This window comes from Lynx canadensis, chromosome D2 (genome assembly GCF_007474595.2).
Source record: "Lynx canadensis isolate LIC74 chromosome D2, mLynCan4.pri.v2, whole genome shotgun sequence".
In the NCBI taxonomy this organism is placed as follows: Eukaryota; Metazoa; Chordata; class Mammalia; order Carnivora; family Felidae; genus Lynx; species Lynx canadensis.
In genome coordinates this window covers 78,792,104-78,812,506 of record NC_044313.2, presented here as the reverse complement: position 1 = coordinate 78,812,506, position 20,403 = coordinate 78,792,104, and the positions used below count along the sequence as shown (strand labels likewise).

The 20,403-nt window shown below is 47.6% G+C and overlaps 1 protein-coding gene across 3 annotated transcripts in view; it reads left to right on the top strand.

The window, feature by feature from the left end:
• The first annotated feature begins 734 nt into the window (after nucleotides 1-734).
• Nucleotides 735-20,403, top strand: part of STAMBPL1 (STAM binding protein like 1) — a 48,975-nt gene continuing 29,306 nt past the window's right edge. The window contains exon 1 of one of the 3 annotated variants that reach the window (XM_030334147.1): nucleotides 735-997. The gene's annotated coding sequence lies outside the window, so the exon portion shown is untranslated. Of the gene's footprint in view, nucleotides 998-1,335; nucleotides 1,546-8,291; nucleotides 8,975-20,403 lie in introns of those variants that run through there. The other 2 variants (XM_030334149.1, XM_030334148.1) reach the window with 2 other exon arrangements.

Here is a 20,403-nt window from a genome sequence, read left to right as displayed (position 1 = left end):
ATAGGCCTGGGCGACGATAAAATGAGATGCCATAGTTAGAGTATCTGGCGGAGTGCCAGGACCACACTGAAAACACTGCCCAAGATACTAAACAATGCCCAGGAGGTATCTTCGGGGTGCACAAAGCCAGAAGCAGGGAGCGGGGGGAGTCGGGGTGTCGCGCATAAACCCCAAGGCAGAATTCCGAACACGAGGAATAAGTGGGGTTCTCACCCACACCCCGTCCCTCCCTGACTCCGGCGAGAGTTTCGAGTTTCGCGGTCGCGTCCAGCCGCCTCAGGCCGTCTGTACCCCGCAGCCTTCAAAGGCACCCCCTGGGGCCACCTGGGGTGGGGGTGGGGAGAGCGACGGCGCAGCCAACGCGGGTCCCGGCGGTTCCGGGCTGGGAAGGGGACGCGCGGGGTCTCAGATGGCAGAGTGGCAGCCGGCGGTTTCCCAGCGGCGCTAGGCCCGCCGTGGGGACTCGAGGCCACCTGCGAGCTTTCTCTGCAGCGTGCGCGCGGGGGAGGGGCGGAGGCAGCGGCGGAGGCGGCACCCAGGGGCCGCGGCCGGGGAGGCCGGGACCATCGCGGTGACAGTTTCTTTCCTGCGGTGGCGGCGGCGGGGACGGCCGGCCTGCGCGTGGCTTCCCCAGGGGCCTGGTCGGCGCGGGTTCTGCGGAGCGCGACCGCCGAGGGGCACAGGAGGGGGGGAAGGGGGAGGAGGAGGGGGAGGAGGGGGAGGGGAGGAGGGGAGAGGGGGAGCGAGGCGCGGGCCGGCGCGAGTGCAAGGAGCAGAGCCGCGCGCTGCGCGCACGAGGAGCGGGGCCGGCGCGGCCGAGGCCGGCGAGCGGGCGCTCCACGCTGGGGGCCGCGTCACCCGGCCGCAGGGCCTTCTAGCAAAAGCCACCGCGGCCCGGGCTGCAGCGGCCAGACGGATGCCAAGGCCACACGGCAGGCGCGGGGACAGCCGCCGCAGCCGCCGTCCCACGCGGGCTCCGGACCTCGGGGGGCTGCGGGTGAGTGGCCGCGCGCGCGCGTGAGTGTGAGCGCGCCCCGACACGGGCGGGGGCGCAGGCGGGGGGCAGGTGCCCGTGGGCCCCTCTGCGGGGCTCGCTCGGCGGGGAGCAGGCGCGCTCTGCCGCGGCTCACTTCCTTCCTGCCGGTCCTGTGCGCGGCTCCCGCCGGCCCCCGGGGGTTGCTTTCACCTTGACCGGGGAGGCAGGAAGCGGTGGCTGCCGGTGGCGGGGCGGGACTCTGGCGGTGACCTGTGCGCGTGTGCTTCTCGTTCCGACTCGGGGTGCAGCCTTGGGGAGGGTGCCGGCGTGCCGGAGGACCACCGCGCTGCTTCTGGGGTGCGCGGCGTGGGGGCTGGAAAAGCAGACCTTGACCCGCCCCTGCAGGGCGAGTGGGGCGCCTTCCTAGATGAGGTTGACTTTTATGCCATTTTCCCCTCCCCTGAATAATTCAAACCTTAACCGAAAGCACAGAGAAGTGGATAGTCAGCTGAAACGTCATGTTCCAAAACTCTCTGAAACAACCCACAGTCCCGATCCAAGAGCCTAAGGTGCCACAATCACTGGGGGGTTGGGGGGGGAGGGGGTGTATTTAAGTTGTGTAAGTAATGAGTAACTTAGGAAACAGAACCTCATCGAGAGGATCGAAAAAAGTCTTCTATCTGGTTGGCACTGGGGGTGGGTTGGGGACGGCTTTCTGGGAATCAGTGTCTGATGTGAGTAAAACAGACATCTTTCAACGTAAGCTCCAGTGAGTACCCTGCTTTGCAAACATCCTGCTAATCACGGAGAATAAAACGAAGTCCTGGGTTTTAAGGCGTGTCCAGAATGATCCTGGATATCACTAGGGTGCCGTTTGAGGATCTCATGAGTCAAGGCCCGTCAAGGTCAATATGGCAGATTTGTTCTAACAGTTAAATTACACCTGGATGTTTGAGTTCCTGTTCCAAGGGGGCGGGGGTGCTTCCTTTTTCTATGGTTGTTTTACAACAGAGATGAAACCACTGTGTTCTGTTTCTTTCCAGACCTTGTTTTGGTTGGCAGTCTTACATTTGTGGGGTGGATGTTCAATTAAACTTCAAAAGTTTGGGGATTGCACTGTAGTAGGCATTGTGTAGGTGCACTAGAAAAATCTGTATTTTTCATACAAGTCAGTGTCTTTGAGAAGGAGGTTCCTCTTACCATGTGCTCCATTACAGCGTCTTCATTCAAAGACACAAAATGTTGTTGGAGACCTAGAAAACGACCTGGCTGCTTGCGTCTGTCCAAGTACATATACGGCAAATTGTTGGCCTCTTGGGATATACTTGAGCTGTGATTTATGTATCAGCTGGTTGTTGGGGATTTTAAGACCTGTGTTTTCTTATACTCCTTGCTAAAATATGCACCATTTAAATTACCAGGCAGATGATTCTAGTCCGTTATTCATATTGCCAACTTTGGGGCTAGTTTCTTGCCTGCTTTTGTGCCTGTTTCACAGGAGGCTTGGAGGGAGAGAGCACAGAACCATGGCCCCAGGGTATGTTCCGCAGAGAGGCTTCTGGAGAGAAAAAGGTCTCTGGGGTTGGTTCCTGAGAAGACTGATAAAAATAGAGAATTGTTCATACTAGCTGCCTCTTTTTACTCTCAGCACGGAGGACGTAACCGACACAGCTTGGTCGTCGTGTTCCTCCGTTAAGGACTCTTCCCAAGCCAATTTACAGCTGCAATCCGGGAAGTGAGGTTGATTTTTACAGGGAAGCAAAGCCTGGTGATTCTTGCACAAACTATGAGGGAGTAGGAGGAATGTGAGAGGTGCCCCCAAATCCCAGCTGCCTACCTGGAAGGATGCATTTATAAATTAGATCCATTTTAATCCACTGGGTTCGTGATTCTGCCCAACACTAGCATTTTTTTGTCAACCCTGTGAGAGGTGTGTAAGTAACTTCGGTTGAGACCAGGAGAAATGACTCACGGTCATCCTGGAGAATATTTGAATCAGCTTTTGGTCCCTAAGGCTAATGGATTACAGCTGCTACATGAGTACCAATTCTAAAATGTGTATCTTCCCAATTTAACTACATCATCACCTCTTCTAGTGTGGATTCTTTTTAGCCATCCCTTGGCATGGATTACTAATCATTCCATCCAACTGAAGCCCAGTTGATACATTCATGTAGGAAGACTGACTTCCTCAAAGGGACTGTAAGAATCCCTCCAAACAAAACATAAACACACAGCACTGTGTTTGTACCTGTTGACCTGCTCATTCCAGCTGTCCAAACATGTCAATTGTCCGGTCGGACATGTGAGTGTACATTCAGAAGTCCTGAGTTGACATCAGAATGCTCGACTCAGGAATGATCTGGATGTAGCCACATCTAGATGTGGCTTTTGTCAGAAATTATTTGCACTTCTAAGCAAATCAGATGAACTTCTAGTACAATCCTGTATCTCCTCATGCTAAGTGGAAAAGCCGGTTAGACATTTGGCAAGTTGCTAACTCTTCAAAGCACGTGTTGTTTGATTTTTTTACATTTTAAATTAAACCCATGTTATGTTTGCCCATTGATGTGGTTGCCTTAGACACATTAATTCAGACTGCTGGTTACTTAGTAACTTGTATTTATTAAAAGCAGCCCCTTGATCTAAGTACCAATAATTCATTTGTTTTGCTTTGCTCTAGTTAGCCTTTCAAGGTACTCTTGGAAATGGGTGCATTGTATGATTTAGAGTGTTATACCTTCTTCTTCTTCTTCTTCTTTTTTTTTTTTTTTTTTTTAATTATTCTGACTTTCCATCCCCAATCACTAGAGGTTTACCCTGTGGCTGTGGCTCATGATCTAATTTCGGGATGAAAGATTAGAAAGCTGTCTGAAATTTGCCCGGATATTAACATTATAGTGCATATTAATAATGGAATTTTTCTCTTGCATAGCCTTCCTTTTATGTGTTTCAGTCAAGCTTGTTTCATTCTGAACAAAAATCAGATGAGATCCTTAATCACTGAAATTTTTTTTTTCTGTTGGGTGGTGTTGAAAATAAATATGTAAAATTAAAAAATAGCTCATCGCTGTTCTGCAGTGACATAAACACTGCTATTCTCTGCATAACGAAACATGGCCATTCTCATTAAGTAGTTGTTTGGGAAGTAGGCACTTGAGCACTTGAACAAGAGTTGAAAGCATGTTCCTGCCATGTCTTAGTAAGGCCCTTGAAAGCCGGGGTGTGCAATTTTGATTGGATGAGGTAGCCAATTCAAGGTAGGTTCCTTGAAAGCAGTAAGTGATGAAGGCATTCTTTCAGAAGAGTGTTTGGCACTTGAGTGGATTTGTAGAAGGGGGAGGGGGTGGAATCAAGTGTCAGTAATGACGGCCTGATGGCATAGCCTCCCGGTGACACTGAGTGGAGAAGGGAAAATGCCAGGCAGTCAGACCTCATGTGCAAGAGGGACGGTGAACCTGGGCACGACTGTGACCACCCATTTGTTCCATATCTGGTCGGTCACAGCATCCTTGAGCCCTGGTGTAACCTCAGAATCTTGCAAACATCTGGCAAATATTTATTAATAGTTATTAATAAATATTTAACATGTGCAATATGCCAGACACTGGACAAAACCTTACGTGTGTTTTCGCAGGGACAATGGAGTAGTTAGAAGCATGGATTCTTTTTGCCATTTACCAGCTGTGTGTCCTTGGTCAAGTCACTAACTTCTCTGAGCCTCTATTTCTTCATTTTTCAATTGGGATATTAATTTCTGTCTCATAGGCTTTGGGGCAGGGTTGAGTAGATGTAAATGAAAGTGTTTAGAAGTTTCTGGCACCAAGTTAAGTGCTATATGTGTTGCTGTTGTTATTATTAATTCATAAAACAACCTTATGGAATAGGTATCATTTTGCAGATTAAAAAACGGAGGTACAAAGAGGCGAGGGAATTGCTCAGGGTCATAGGCTGCTAAGTGATAGAGTTGGGAGTGAAACCCAGGCAGTGACTCTGGTGCCTGCTTCCCGAACATGTGTGTGTGTGTGTGTGTGTGTGTGTGTGTGTGTGTGTCTGTCTGTCTCCTGTAACCCATACCAGGTACTGGGAACACTGCAGGGAGTGTGGAAAGTGGGGGCTTGTCGATGGAGACTGAGGACTCCAGTCATTTCCACTGTGGAATTTGCCATCTCCAAAAGAATTAATACCCAGATTGTTGCACAAAATTTTTGCTGGTTTTCCTTGATATTTTGGTATTTTGTAAATCCTGTGTTTCATTAAGTTCTTTATTTAAAATATATATTTTTTTAATTTTTTAAATGTTTATTTAGTTTTGAGAGACAGAGAGAGACAGAGCAGGAGAGGTTTAGAGAGAGAGGGAGGACACAGAATCCGAAGCAGGCTCCAGGCTCTGAGCTCCGAGCTGTCAGCACAGAGCCCGACGTGGGGCTCGAACTCAAGAACCGAGAAACCATGGCCTGAGCCGAAGTTGGACGCTCAACAGACAGACCGAGCCATCCAGGTGCCCTTTAAGTTCTTTATTAAGCATGGTTCCAATGTGTGTTTTCACCTGTGCTTGAAATATTGGTTATTTTTGTTCCTAATGGTTAACATATGCAGTATATATTCATTTGTTACATCTCCTTATATTCAGTGATTCTTTGCTGGAGGTAGAGAGGATAGGTCTCCTTAATATATACTATAATGTATACATGATCTATTATTTACACAATGCATAATGTGATACTATGTGTTTGTATAATATAGGGTGTATAAGCTTTATGCAATGTATATAGTATATACATCATATAACATGTATTATATACATCTGTATATGTTATATAATATACTATATAATACATTATATTAAGGAGACACATTGTATACAAGGAATCACTGGGTACAAGGAGAGATGTTACAGGGGCGCTTGGGTGGTTCGGTTGGTTGAGCGTCTGACTCTTGGTTTCAGCTCAGGTCATGGTCTCGTGGTTTGTGGAATCGAGTCCCACATCAGTCTCCATGCTGGCAAACCTGCTTAAGATTCTCTCTCACTCTCTCTCTCTCTGCCTTCCCCCCACTTGAACTCTCTCACTCTCTCAAAATAAATAAATAAACTTAAAAAAAGGAGAGACATTACAAATGAGTATGTGTACATTATATAGTTGGGCAGATACCAGCATTCTGGACCACGTCTATGCCCTTCACCTCTCTCTACACTCCCAGAGTCTTGTCTCCCATTTGTGAGCCACAGTGAGTTTATAATGACATTTCATAACCATTTTTATTCAGAATATTTTATAGAATAACAGCCAAATAATTTTAGGTGTTTTTTTTCACTTGTTGAAGGTATTATGTTTAATTAGGAGAGGCCAGATTTTAATTATAGGTGGGAAGACTGCCATAGCAACAAAGAATAAAAAATCCTCAATTTCCCCAGAGCTACTTTAGAATGGAATATGTCATCACCGATTTCAATATCTTACCATTACGTTAGTCCTTGTAATTCTTTGTTCTGATAAATAACTTTCAGAAATCTGTAACTGGTATTTTTTTTCCTAGGGAGGCAAAAACTTTCCTTAGTCTTGTATAAAGTTAACAGGTACTATTTTGTTGAGGAAAAGTTTTAAATCTCATCTTAAAAGGTATCGTCTGTGTCCTTTGACTTAATTTTTTGTATAAATTGCACATTATTAAGTCAAGTTCAATTCCTTTTAAAGTGACTGTTTTTAAATTTCTTTAATGTTTGCTTATCGTTGAGAGAGAGAGAGAGAGCGTGAGTGGGTGAGGGGCAGAGAGAGGGAGTCACAGAATCCGAAGCGGGCTCCAGGCTCTGAGCTGTCAGCACAGAGCCCGACACGGGGCTCGAACCCACGGACTGCGAGATCATGACCTGTGCCGAAATAGGACACTTAACTGACTGAGCCACCCAGGGGCCCATGAAGCAACTATTTTCAAATTTTGAGAATTTAAACCCGATTTTGAAAGAGCAAGATGGTATTTGCCACAGGCCACCACCTGTGGTCGTGATGGGCCCTGGAGGCTTCATACCCTGGATCCAACCCCGGGAGCCTGCCTGGGGTTGGAAGGAGGAACCTGCTCACTGGTACTCTGTTTCTGACCACGCCTCCCGCCCTCGTGCGTCTAGCATCTCTAGGTTGGAGTGAATCAGGGGCCTACGCGGGCCATCGGTTCCTCTTTCAGTAGCCTGGGTTGTCACCACGGCCCCCAGGATGCCAAGCAAGGCAGGAGGTTGAACGAGATGCCTCGTGGCCCTGTTCCCAAGAGAGAGTCAGGGCACGCGAGAAACACGTCTTCTGAATTAAAAAAGAAAACCTCGTTAAGGATGAAAGAGTTTGAGTTTCGGTGGATTTGGTGTTTTACTGTGTAAACCTTTGCTATGCTTTTGTTGCGATGGCATCACAGAAGCTGAACCAAAGATCCCACTCGGGCTCATGCAAGAGAAAACTCTACAGGGACCTGCCAGGAATGACTCATTTTGATGGACTTGATGACTTTCTGGGTAATTTGGAAACGGGAGGCCAGCGATGACTCATCATGAACCCTTCCTGGCTCGGGGTGAACACTGCCTGCCTCTCTTGCCTTTACCCGTGCTCAGAAAGTCACTGAAGTGTGGGGGCCTTATGGGAGTGTAGCACTTCAGATGTGAATGGCTGAGGCACTGACTGGCTGTGCACCTGTTAGTTAAAGGCAGAAAGAAAACTGTAATGAGTAGTAGCGGTTAGGGTTAAATGCAGCTCCTCTAAGGACCATGTGATTTCATTCGTCCTGTTGCTAGAACTGTAGATTTTAACGCCGGAAAGGTGCATTTCAGCCACCAAGAAGGCACGGAGACAGGTCTTCACGGCTGTGGGTTCATGCTTCAGCCTTCAAATTTTTTTTGAGTCTGTCTGTGAAAGGCCGGTTGATGAGCTGTTCCTCAGTCCAGTCGTCTTTAACAGGAGAAGCAGACAGACACGACGGGTGGAACGAAGTTAGAAAAGAGAGGCCTGAAATAAGCCGTTTCTTGTAAAAATGGGGCAGAGAAACTGCTCACTGAATCTATATCGAACTCCAAGCAAACAAAACAAAATGGAAAACATGGAAATCACTTGGAGTCCTTGGTGAGTGTGAAGCTTTGTTTTCCTGATTCATGAAACATCCAAGAAGTTAAAATATATGTTTTTAGAAAAAGTCTTTTAATGTTTATTTATTTTGAGAGAAAGAGAGCATGAGTAGGGGAGGGGCAGAGAGAGAGAGAGACTGAGAGAGAGGGAGAGAATTGCAAGCAGTCTCCGCAGCACAGAGCCTGACGCAGGCTTGAACTCGTGAACCGTGAGACCGTGACCTGAGCCAAAGTCAAGAGTTGGAGGCTCAACCGACTGAGCCACTCCAGGCGCCCCTGAAGTGTGGGTTTTCAAAGAAATCTTCTTGCCAGCAACTACATATTTCGTTTTCCTGTGTGACAGTAAGGCCACCCAGCTCGGCCGTCAGGCTGGACCAGCTTCTCTGCATTTAGAAAGCCTCTGAATAACCACCACTGCCTTAACAATATCGTGGAGGAAGAAAGGCACAAGTAAACTCTGACTTCATTCTGGAGAAACTTGACTCAGAGAGTAATTTACCAAAATCCACGCATCTGGGAACTGGCAGGGCCAGGATTAGCATCTGGAGCTACCTACTAAATTTAATTTAATTTAATTTACCTACTAAATTTATCGACTTAACAGAAGGATAAGTTGTCTGATTATGAAGTGATACCTACTTGTGACAAACTGTACAGACATGAATGAATTGAATGCGAAAAGTCCTTCAGGATCCCATCGTTGAGAGAACAGCCTGAGAAACATTCAGTGTATGTTGGTCAGACTTTTTTTCTTGCAAATGCCCGTATATATCAACTACCCACTGATGAGTATTGCAAGGATGGAGTCCTACTTTCTGTTATTCTACAACTTGCTGCCTCCCCCCCCCCACTTAATGCTATAACTGGGACATCTTCCTAGTTCCGTGCATATAGATGTAAGTCCTTTCTAATGGCATCCTTCATTCTACAGATTCTTTATTTTAAGTAACACCCTTTTGATGGCTATTTTTACTTCCTAAATTTTCATATTTTTAAACCATCTGCAATGAGAGAGAGAGGGAGGAAGGGGTGTGCGTGTGTGTGTGTGTGTGTGTGTGTTATATTACTTGGTCTAAGGGGAAATCTTAGAATTGGAATTGCATATTATAAACAGGAATGCATATTATAAAAAACTGCCAAGTTTTCCTCCCGTCCTCATCAATATTTATTCTGATCGATCATGAAAATGTTATTAATCAAATAACTGAAGATGTCCTGCTCAAATCTGTAGTTTCTTAACTATTAGTGAAATGAAGCATTATTCACATTATTTGGTATTCATATTTCTCTTATGACTCGTTCATTCCATTTTCCTGTTTTTATTCAATTCTTTACCTCTTTCTTACTGTTCTACAAACAGTAAGAGGTAATAGATGTTATAGGGTCGCAAGGGACGCAAACTGTTTTCCTTCTGTTCGTTTCCTTTCAGAGGGATTGTTAAGGTACTAATTGAACCTGAAAAACAATAGTTTAAAGTAATGTCAGACTTCCAAAAAATTGCAGCAATGTAATACATGGAATTTTTGTACGTCCTGTAGCCCGTTTTCCCAAATGTGAACCCCTTTCATTATCACAGTAGTTGTCACATCCGGAAAGTAATACTCTCACGTTGCTCTGTCTAATGCACAGATCTCAACGAACATTTCTTCAGCAGCCTTCTGGCCCGGGAGCCCCTGCAGAACTGTATTCTCTTTCAGTCTGAAACAGTTGCTCTGTCTTTAATCATTGTGACCCTTTCTTAAGAGCGATAGCTGGTTGTTTTATGGAAAATCCCTCCATTTGGGTGGGTGTGATGTTTCTTCGTGGGAGAGAGAGAGAGTGTGTGAGTGTGTGTGTGTGTGTGTGTGTGTGTGTGTGTGCACAGTGGCAGATTGGCTGTGGAGTTCAGGAACCAGGAAGACTCAGGGTGGCCATTTACACGTTTCACCAGGTTTTGTGCAGTTGACGAGATGTGGGTACCATTCATTGAGGTGGGGGAGACGTTTACTCTGCGCAAGTCAAAAGCACCAAGGTTTCCGGTTCCTGGAGATGTCACATGTACAGTATCTTTGCCTACTTTTGTTCCCGTGCTTCATGAAGTCCACTTACCTCCTAAGGTCTATAGCTTTTCCTCAGAATTTCTCCCAAGAGCTATTTGTTCTCCAATCTTCTTACCACTCAGCCCAGACTTGGGGGTACCTCATCCACAGTTGCATATCATCCTAGGGGGTGCCTTTTCCTCTCCTCTGGAATTTTATCCATTGCTGCCAGACTTTCTCCTTTCAGCTCTATGGAAGTGTAACTGGTAGAAATTACTTTCATTTAATAACTACGTCCTGAGTGCCTAGTTGGGGCAGATCACCTTATGGGGCAGAGTTGCGAGTTAAACAAGAAATTATGCATAATTGAAGGGTTTCAGGGCCATTTTGCCTAGTGGTAAAAAGCAACCATAGCCTGGACTTACTCCTCACAAAAAAATTAATTCCACACAGATCAAAGGTATTTATCCAGAAATACCCAGTCAAGAAAGTACTGGAAGAAAAGATGGGTGGACATATTAACAAAAATTTTTTTGTCATCAGTGAGTTTGAAGACTTTCTAAAAGATGATGAAAAACCCAGATACCATAAAGAAGAGATGGAACCCCTTAACAGAGTAAAGTTTAAAGTTTTTCGCACAAAAATTAAACGCCACCTAAACTGATAAATGCAGAAGGGAGGATGGAAATAGAAAAGTCACCATTTTCAAGCACCGCAGTAACAGCTGTTCCGGGCAAGAATCATCTGTGGATGCTGAAATTAGTGGGCAGACGCACGTTTGTATACTCCCGAACTCCCTACAAGACACTTTATTTATTTTTTAAAATTAATTTATTTTTTAATTCACATCCAAGTTAGGGTTTGCACCAAGTTATGGTGCAACAATGATTTCAGGAGTAGGTTCCTTAATGCCCCTTACCCATTTAGCCCATCTCCCCTCCCACACTACAAGATACTTTGTAACTACAAAGGGAAAAATGGTATCTTCACAGGGGAGAAGCCTGGCACTTAACCAAGAGATCAAAGTTCGCATCACGGATAAGGGGGCAAATCCACGCCTCCTGATGCATTGAGGAAGACACACTGTCATTTCTGAGGTCGTTTTTGCCCCCCAAAATGCACAACTCTCTGTGTTTCCTGTATTTTGTCTTTGTAGCAGTTACCACGGTGACCACACCTCTCCGCCTCACCCCTGCCCCAGCAGAATGTCAGTGTCATAAGATCGGGTGTTATCTCTTTGGTCACCATTGTATCACTGATTCTTAGCACAGACTATCAGCTTATAAATAACACTGTACAAACGAATGAGGGAGTTTACTTGGAGCCAGTGATATTTGTGGGAAAGATGCCTTTAGCCTTGGAACGCGGTGACAAATCCCAGTTGGAGGTCCCGGTGGAAATGGATGGAGAGCATTTGAACCGTGTTGCTAACACTCACGTTAAGCTTCAGTTCGAGTCACGAAAAAAAATACATCCTATGGAAGGAAAGCACGTTCACAGAAAAGACAGAAGGTTAATAGTTGAGAGGCACGGTGAGGGAAGACGTAGGGGAACTTTCCGGAGGCCAAGGCCGGGGCTGGTTCTGCAGTAGGGAATGTTCGGCTGACGAAGGCCAGACTTCCACAAGGGTCTTTGTAACTGTCTTGGGGCAGTTTTATCGGTTTTTGATGTGCGTCGAGGGCTGCTGGGCTGCTTGGTGAGAATAGAGATCTGTGGGGCCCTTTTCTCAGGAATTCTGACTCGGTGGGATCTAGAAATCTGTTTCTTGTGACAACCACGCTCCTCCTCTACCGAATAACTATGGTGCAGGTGGGCCGGGCACCACACTCGGAGGAGACTTTATGCCAAGGTAGGGGGATGTCAGCTACCGGGCAGGAAAATAGGAAGCGAGCGACTGGTGAGCAAACAGGGCCCTTGCCAACGACTCTGGCAGCACTGGGTAGGGGGGCAGCTCTCGAAGCATTTTTATTTAAAAAAATTTTTTTTTCAACGTTTATTTATTTTTGGGACAGAGAGAGACAGAGCATGAACGGGGGAGGGGCAGAGAGAGAGGGAGACACAGAATCGGAAACAGGCTCCAGGCTCTGAGCCATCAGCCCAGAGCCTGACGCGGGGCTCGAACTCACGGACCGCGAGATCGTGACCTGGCTAAAGTCGGACGCTTAACCGACTGCGCCACCCAGGCGCCCCTCGAAGCATTTTTAAACAGACTGCGATGGAGGAAACGGAAAGCTATGGAGGGGAGGGACTCGCCTGTTTTGCTCGCGTTCGCCGCATTGCAAACCAAAACATGTGAGCGCAGCTCTTTGCAGGAACACGTTGAACAGTTACAATTCCTGTGGTCAGGGGGCCGTAGGGAGAGGCGCGCTGAGAAGTATTCCAGCCAGCGCAGCTTTTGAGTAGTAGTGCTGGGCTCAATTCGTCTTGGTCAAGTCCTGTCCTTGGGAAATTGATGAACATTAAATAAAACCGATTAATGATGCCCCGGGACTGACCTTACCTCTGAGCTTCAGGCAACTGGCAGGCAAGAAAATGATGTTATTTTTGTAATGTATTCTGACTCATTATGCTTCATTGAATTAGATAACTCCTGGGTAGTATTCCGTTCCAAACTTATGGCAGCAAAAAAAGGAAGTATGTGAAAATATACATTAAAGTTTAGTGGCTTACGGATGGCCTATTTTTAGAACGCGTCTATTTCCAGGAAATCTGAGTACCTCAACGGCAGAAAAACAAAATTAACATGCTCATATGGATTTAAGATGACGAAATAATTGGGCACAGATAGAAATTTCCCCCTGACCCTCCAATTCATTTTCTAAATGAATACAAAATGTTTTATGATGCATGTTAATTGGATCATCTCATTAACAAGAAAACATACAGAATCCTAAATTAGCACACGTATGAGCATATGAAATGCCTTTTGAATACCACGATTTAGAACTTACACTGAAAACCAGCAAATATTTTGAATTGGTAGAATAATTATGTATTTGAATTTCTCGACTACGTCTTCCAGGTGGTCGGTCCACAGACACCCAATCATTCTGCCTAAAAAATAAGCAAGGGAATGAATGCCCTTTTATGTATTTGGCAGAGAGAAGATTGTGAATCAGAGCTCTGTGATGCTGAACTGAAATTTCATTTCTTTTTTATTTTCAATGCTTAAATACATTTATTAAAAAATCATAAATCATAGAAAACAAGGAACCGTCCTCAAGAAGTTAAAAATGGTGTCTTAATTCTAAACATGGTGAAAGGGATAAAGTGGTCCAGATAAGAAAGTAATAAAATAAGGTTGCAAGGATAAACCAAGCCCAAAGCTGATTCTTGGGAAACATCAATGAAAACCTCATTTCTGACAATATTAACCCAGAGAGAAAGAAGAAAACCCTCCAATAATTAACATTAGGAATGAAAAGGGATCCCTAACCACAGAACCATTAGTAACTTAAAACCTCTGAAGAGAACACCATCTGCATTTGGATAAAATGGAAAAAAATTAGAAAAACTACTAACATCGACTCCAGGAGAAAGGAGGAAACCTGAATATTCCCAATAACCATTAAAAAATCCAATCGGCAGTTAGAAGTTTCTCCCCAGATGCCCCAACTCCTTCCACACCACCAACCTCCTCCATTTTTATTCCCAGATCAGTTGATTTTCAAGGCGTGACATTTCATTTCCGCAGTAAAGCCTATCATCCTTATCCATGCCCCAAGGGTTTGACCTTCTCCCGATGTCACCGTCAGATGCTATTTGAGCCTGAACTCAGGGACCCTGTGCACCTGGTTCTGAGTCCCTGCTCTACCATTGGCTCACGGTGCCTACCTGTCCTGGGCTCTTGTTTCCTCCTCTGTCACACGGAGATGATGGTGGTCCTTTGTTGACACCAAGAGTCATGCCCTGTGTTCTACAGGCATCATCTCACCTTTGCTTCTCAACAGCTTTTTCCTGGTTACTGTTCCCAAGCCCACGTCGCCGTCTGAGAAGCCGTGATCCTGTAGTGAGTGGTTGGAGTCAGAATTTGAACCCAAGTGGTCTGACCCTGGAGGTGGCCCGTCTCCTCTCGGTTCAGCTGCCCCCTCCCTGGGAAGGCTCTGGAGAGGCTCGAGATCCTGTGTGTTAGCCCATTCTAACAGTTAACCAGGGAAGGAAAGCTTTGTGTTACTAGTACTTACTCTGATGATGATAGATAGCTCCTTTGCTGTATTGAAGGTGACGTGTAGTCCTACAGTCATACCTCACCTGCCCAGAACTTGGCTTGCTCTTATCTAGAAGACAGTGGAGGAAAAAAAAGAAAACTAAGAAAATGCTCTTTGCACAGCCTGTTTGGAAATCACGGAGCACATTCACTGTGATCAGCACATAGTTTACTCACAGGGAGACTCCTTGAGATCTGTGTCCAGCCTACACTTTAATATTACAAGTGAGTTTAAATTATTTTATCAGTGATCTAAGACTAAAAGGACAGAAAGACTGGGGCGCCTGAGTGGCCCAGTCGGTGAAGCGTCTGACTCTTGGTTTCAGGGTCCAGGTCACGATCTCGAATTTCGCGAGTTCGAGCCCCGCGTTGGGCTCTGCACACTGACAGTGGGTAGCCTGCTTGGGATTCTCTCTCTCTCCCTCTCTCTCTCTCCCTCCCCTGCTTGTGATCTCTCTGTCTCTTTCTTTCTCTCTCAAAAGTAAACAAACATTGAAAAAAAAATAAAAGGACAGAAATACTGAGGTCAGAGACATTTCATAAAGAAGTTCTTTTTAAACTGATTTTCGGGGCGCCTGGGTGGCGCAGTCGGTTAAGCGTCCGACTTCAGCCAGGTCACGATCTCGCGCTCCGTGAGTTCAAGCCCCGCGTCGGGCTCTGGGCTGATGGCTCAGAGCCTGGAGCCTGTTTCCGATTCTGTGTCTCCCTCTCTCTCTGCCCCTCCCCCGTTCATGCTCTGTCTCTCTCTGTCCCAAAAATAAATAAACGTTGAAAAAAAAAAAAATTTTAAACTGATTTTCTAGGGGCGCCTGGGTGGCGCAGTCGGTTAAGCGTCCGACTTCAGCCAGGTCACGAACTCGCGGTCCGGGAGTTCGAGCCCCGCGTCGGGCTCTGGGCTGATGGCTCGGAGCCTGGAGCCTGTTTCCGATTCTGTGTCTCCCTCTCTCTCTGCCCCTCGCCCATTCATGCTTTGTCTCTCTCTGTCCCAAAAATAAATAAACGTTGAAAAAAAAAAAATTTAAACTGATTTTCTACACAGGTGCCAATTAGAAATGGAGTGAGGCGTTGCTGTTGGTACATTGAAATAGAGTGGAATCATCAACAGTTAAATAATATTTATATTTTAATCAAAGAAGAAGGTAATATCGTGGCGATCTTTCCTTCAAAAATGGTTAAATCTCACAAATTTCTACTGTTACTATTATTTTTAAATTTTTTTAAACGTTTATTTCTGAAATGTGATAGACATCAAGACTGGAGGACAGAAGCAATTAACCTGCCTTCTCTGAGAACTCAGTGTGAGAAGGGACTGCTTTTCTCTGATGTTTCTCCTGCACGCCAGGACCTACAATGGAACTTCTATTTATTACCTTATGTATTACCTCACATATATCTGCCTTTTGTGTTTAAGCTTCTTCTGGAAAGGTGTTCCTCCCTTCCATTTCGTAGAGGAAGGTAAAACGCACAAAAAAGGTGTCACAGCCCTCCCAACTCGTAAGTGGTCGAAGCTGGATTTTCTCTTGCAGGTGTATTTGGCCCCAAAGCCTAAGCTGTTGGTGCTGAAGGGCTGCAAGCACTCCATTCTGGTGGCGGCAGAAAAACGATGTTACGCCATGAGAAATAATTACTTTACGGCCCACGGGAGACCCGGTAGCTTTCAAGGTAGCCTAGACTTACCTCGGAGTAATTTCAAACGTGCGTCGGGAGTGGTGATTTATTTAATAACCTTTCCTGCAGCAACCGCATTCTTGCTGATTGATCTGGTCTAAAGCCCGGTGTTGTGGTGTGTCTAACCCGGAATATCCCTCCCTCTAGGGACTGGAGATGAATGCCTCGTAGGTACTCATAGGTGGTACTCACGAGTAGAGGGGGAAAATGCAACCAAAGCTGTTTCTAATTTTCTTCTCAAGTCTCACATTCACCCCATCGGTGCTGCAGTACAAATAAAGTGCCCTCTTATTTGTAAAGACAGGTTTATCTGGACCAGCGCGTTTCTGATTTGCAGATACCTACGATGAGTGTAAAAGAATCATAGTAATCTTCGGTTTTCAGGTCTGGAATTTGTACCGCTTTTGAAAAGGACAGCAAGTGTGGGCCTCGGTCCTTTTGTTCCTAAAGCAGGTCCCAATCTGTAAGAGAGTGACTGACGTGGGGGAGGCATCCCTCCGTCGCTGTCATTTGAGGCACGCAAATGACAACTTACCCCCTTTTATCTGAATCGGGTTATGACCCTGCCGCTCAAAGCCTAGGTGACGGTCGTTTCCTTTATTTATCTCCAGCAAAGTCAATGGCGCCATGTTCTTCCTGCAGGGGAGGGGCAGGGAAAGAGGGAGACACGGCACGTGAACTCTAACCCAGCGGGGACAAGAAAGGCTGCCGGCTGGCCGACTGGGAATGACAGTCCGGGAGGTGGCCGTGGCATGGGGCTGCTCCGGCCTCCCTCACCTGCGGGCAGGACACCCCTGCTTTTCTGGCTCATACCACAGCCCTCTGGTCGCCCGCTGCGCCCCGGAGAAAACGGCCCGCTTGGGAACACTCCTGTGCCTGCTGGGTCTCTAGGGAGACTGCTCAGTGCCTGGTCGACTCCTCTGTGTTCCGGAAAGTACTGGAAAGTACGGTCTTGTGTGTGAAAGTGGGTCAGAGTTCTGAGCTTAGCCGCCTAAAAAGGTATTAAAAAAAAAGGAAAGAAAGGAAAGGAAAGTTAAGGGATGGGACATGTCACAAAATACACACTGTGCTAGGTCAAATATTTTCTTCTTCATTCTTGGCATTATTTGCTGCTGGTTTTCTCTTTTTTGATGTTTATTTATTTATTTTTAATTTTTTAAATTTACTCATTTTGAGAGAGAGAGGAAGAGAGTGCACATGGAGGAGGGGCAGAGAGAGAAGTCATCAACAGAGAATTCCAAACGGGCTCCGCTCTCAGCACGCAGCCTGATGCGGGACTCGAACCCACGAACGGTGAGATCGTGACCTGAGCTGAAATCAAGAGTCAGATGCTTAACTGCCTGAACCACCCAGGCACCGTTTATTTATTTATTTTGAGAGAGAGAGAGAGAGAGAATGAGAGAGAATGAGCAGGGGAGGGGCAGAGAGGGAGAGAGGGAGAGAGAATCCCAAGCAGGCTCCGCACTGTCAGCACGGAGGCTGACACGGGGGTCGGTCCCACGAACGGTGAGATCGTGACCTGAGCTGAAATCAAGAGTCAGATGCTTAACTGCCTGAACCACCCAGGCACCGTTTATTTATTTATTTTGAGAGAGAGAGAGAGAGAGAGAGAGAGAGAGAGAGAGAATGAGAGAGAATGAGCAGGGGAGGGGCAGAGAGAGAGAGAGGGAGAGAGAATCCCAAGCAGGCTCCGCACTGTCAGCACGGAGGCTGACACGGGGGTCGGTCCCACGAACGGTGAGATCGTGACCTGAGCTGAAATCAAGAGTCAGATGCTTACCCGGCTGAGCCCCCCAGGCGCCCCTGCTGCTGGCTTTTAATTCAAAGGCAGAATTGTAGAGCTGCTTCTGCACCGTGTTGGGGAGAGTTGGGACTTGGTGACATCACATGGGGACCCCCAGTTCCAAAGGACTCTGCTACTGGGCTGTAAAACTGGGGACGCAGGGAGAGTAAACTCTCATCACCTCAGAGCTGTGCAGTGTCACTATGGGGAGGGCTCCTGCCTCTCGCAGGCCACCCTCTTTCCGTCCCATCCTCCCTGGGCAAGGTTGGGAGCCGTTCGTTGGTTCCACGAGGTCCTCGTCGGCTGGGACCGGTGGGACGGCAGTTGGCCTTAAGCTGTTCTGTGTGAATAGATGTGGTTCTGACCAGCTCCCCAAGCCCTTGTGTGCCAGGCTTCCCGGAAAGCGGACCCTCCCCTGACTCCTCTTTGAAAAGGTCTTTGGAAGAGGAAAACGGTGTGTGTTGGGAGGCGGCCGCCAGGAAAGGGGGCGGGGGGTGCAGGCAAACAGACGGGAGCTCTAAAGCAAACAGAACTCTCGAGAGCTGCGGCGCAGGTCAAGTGTATCTCTGGGCTGCGGATCCGAGGTCTCAAGTGGCGGGAAGGCGGGGTCCCCTTGGGGGCGGCTGGGATGGAAGCCGGCTTTCCCGAGGGGTGTTTGCAGTCGGCTGGGGGCCGCTGCGAAGCGATGGAGTGGGGCCACGACGAGCGCGGCTGTGGACGAGGGAGGTGACCCTGGGGGGGGGGGTGTCCAGGAGGGACGCCGGGCAAGCGGACGATGCGGCCAGGCCGGCCCCAAAGGCCGCCCCTGCCCCGGGGCCCTCCACCCGCGAAGGGAGCCTCCGTGTCGCTGGTGCGTGAAGGTGACCACCGCCTGCGGCCTTCTCGGCGCCTCGCTCCGCTGACGTCCGGCCCTCCAGCCGCAGCGCTGACTTCTCTTTAGCGCCCGCGGTCGTCTTTGCCCGGCTTCCCTCCGTGGCGACCGGAGGGCGAGGAGCTGGACCGCCCGCCCGGTGTGGCCGGCGTCCTGCCAGCCTGCCGTGCCGTCGTCACACGGGCCGCTGCCTTCCCCCAAGTGCCATTTGCTCCCAGCGATGACGCTTCTGTTGTTTGCCCGTCCTCGTGGCTTCAGTGTCCTCTGCGGGGACTCCACATTCTCTTGGCTTCACACTCCGTCACCACCTCCCCGTGTCACCAAGACACCATCACCTCTGCCCTGGATCCCTGTGGTGGCCCCCTCACTGACCGCCGGCTTCTTCCCTGGCACACCCAAGGGGCTTTTTAAAATTATAATGCCGGGGCGCCTGGGGGGCTCGGTCGGTTCATGCCCGACTTCGGCTCAGGGCATGATCCCACACGGTTCGTGAGTTCGAGCCCCACGTCGGGCTCTGTGCTGACAGCTCGGAGCCTGGAGCCTGCTTCGGATTCTGTGTCTCGCTCTCTCTCTGCCCCTTCCCCGCTCCTGCTCTGTCTCTCTCTCTTCCTCTCAAAAATAAATAAATACTACAAATTTAAAAAACCCACTCTTCTAAAAAAAAATAATAAAATTATAATGCCGTTTGCATCACTTCTTCGCTGAACCCCCTGAAAAGTCCCCCGTTTCAGTCCAAGCAAGAGCAGAGGTGGGTATGGAGACCCTGTATGCCTCCTCGCCTTCCTCGCCCCTCTGGCTTCATTTCCTCTGCCTCCTCTCTGCTGCAGCCAGCAGCCTTCTTGCTTTCTCTCAAGCCTGCTGATGCGTCTACCCCAGGGCCTTTGCACCATCTCTCTCTTTCCTCTCCCTCACCTCCTTCAAGCCCTTGCTTCATTTTTGGATTCAGAGTGAGACCCCCCTCCCCTGCCCTCTGCTGCCCAGTCGACCCCTCCCCAGGGCTCCTGGTTTGCTCTTTTTCTTTTTCCAAAAGCATGTGTTATCTTAACTTACCGTACAATTTATGTAAGAGGTTTATTATTTATCTGTCTCTCCCGGCTAGATTGTAAACGCCACGAAGGGCAGGAATCTGTGCCAGTTTTGGTCATGTCCCGCGTGCCTAGAACAATGCCTCTTGCATCCTAGATGGTCAGTGGATGTTTGTTGAATGAATATATGACTGAATTAATGAACAGGTGTGTATTAAGAGAATTAAATGAGCTGCCCGCATGTTCTTGAAGGCTGGTGCATTTGGGGGACGTGTTTTAGACCTTATTTGAGCCGAGTATTTACTTTTGCTGTACGTCTGGGAATGTGATGGGGCGAATACTGTAAACTTCGCTTCTTCATTCACTCAGCAAATATGCATTTGTAGCAGGTGCTGTTCTAAACTCAGGAGAGAAGATGCAAACAAATAAATGTCCCAGGTACTGGGCCTAACGATGCCAGATCCTCTGATATTTTATTTTTAAGAGAAGCTGAAACCTGAATTTGTACGTGAAATCTCCCAACTTGTAAATATCGTCAACTAACTTAAAAATTGCTTAATTTACCCTAACAACCAAATGAAACATTCATAACAATCGAATGTTGCCTTTGGGGCTGTAGCTTGTACTATCTGTTAGCTAAGGGACGGTTCGGACCTTCTAGAACCTTCTAGGTACGTGGGATCTCACAGGCTGGGCAGGATTTGGGTGAGCTGTGAGGACAAGAGGAGGAAGGGGGGATGTTTCTGCTACTCC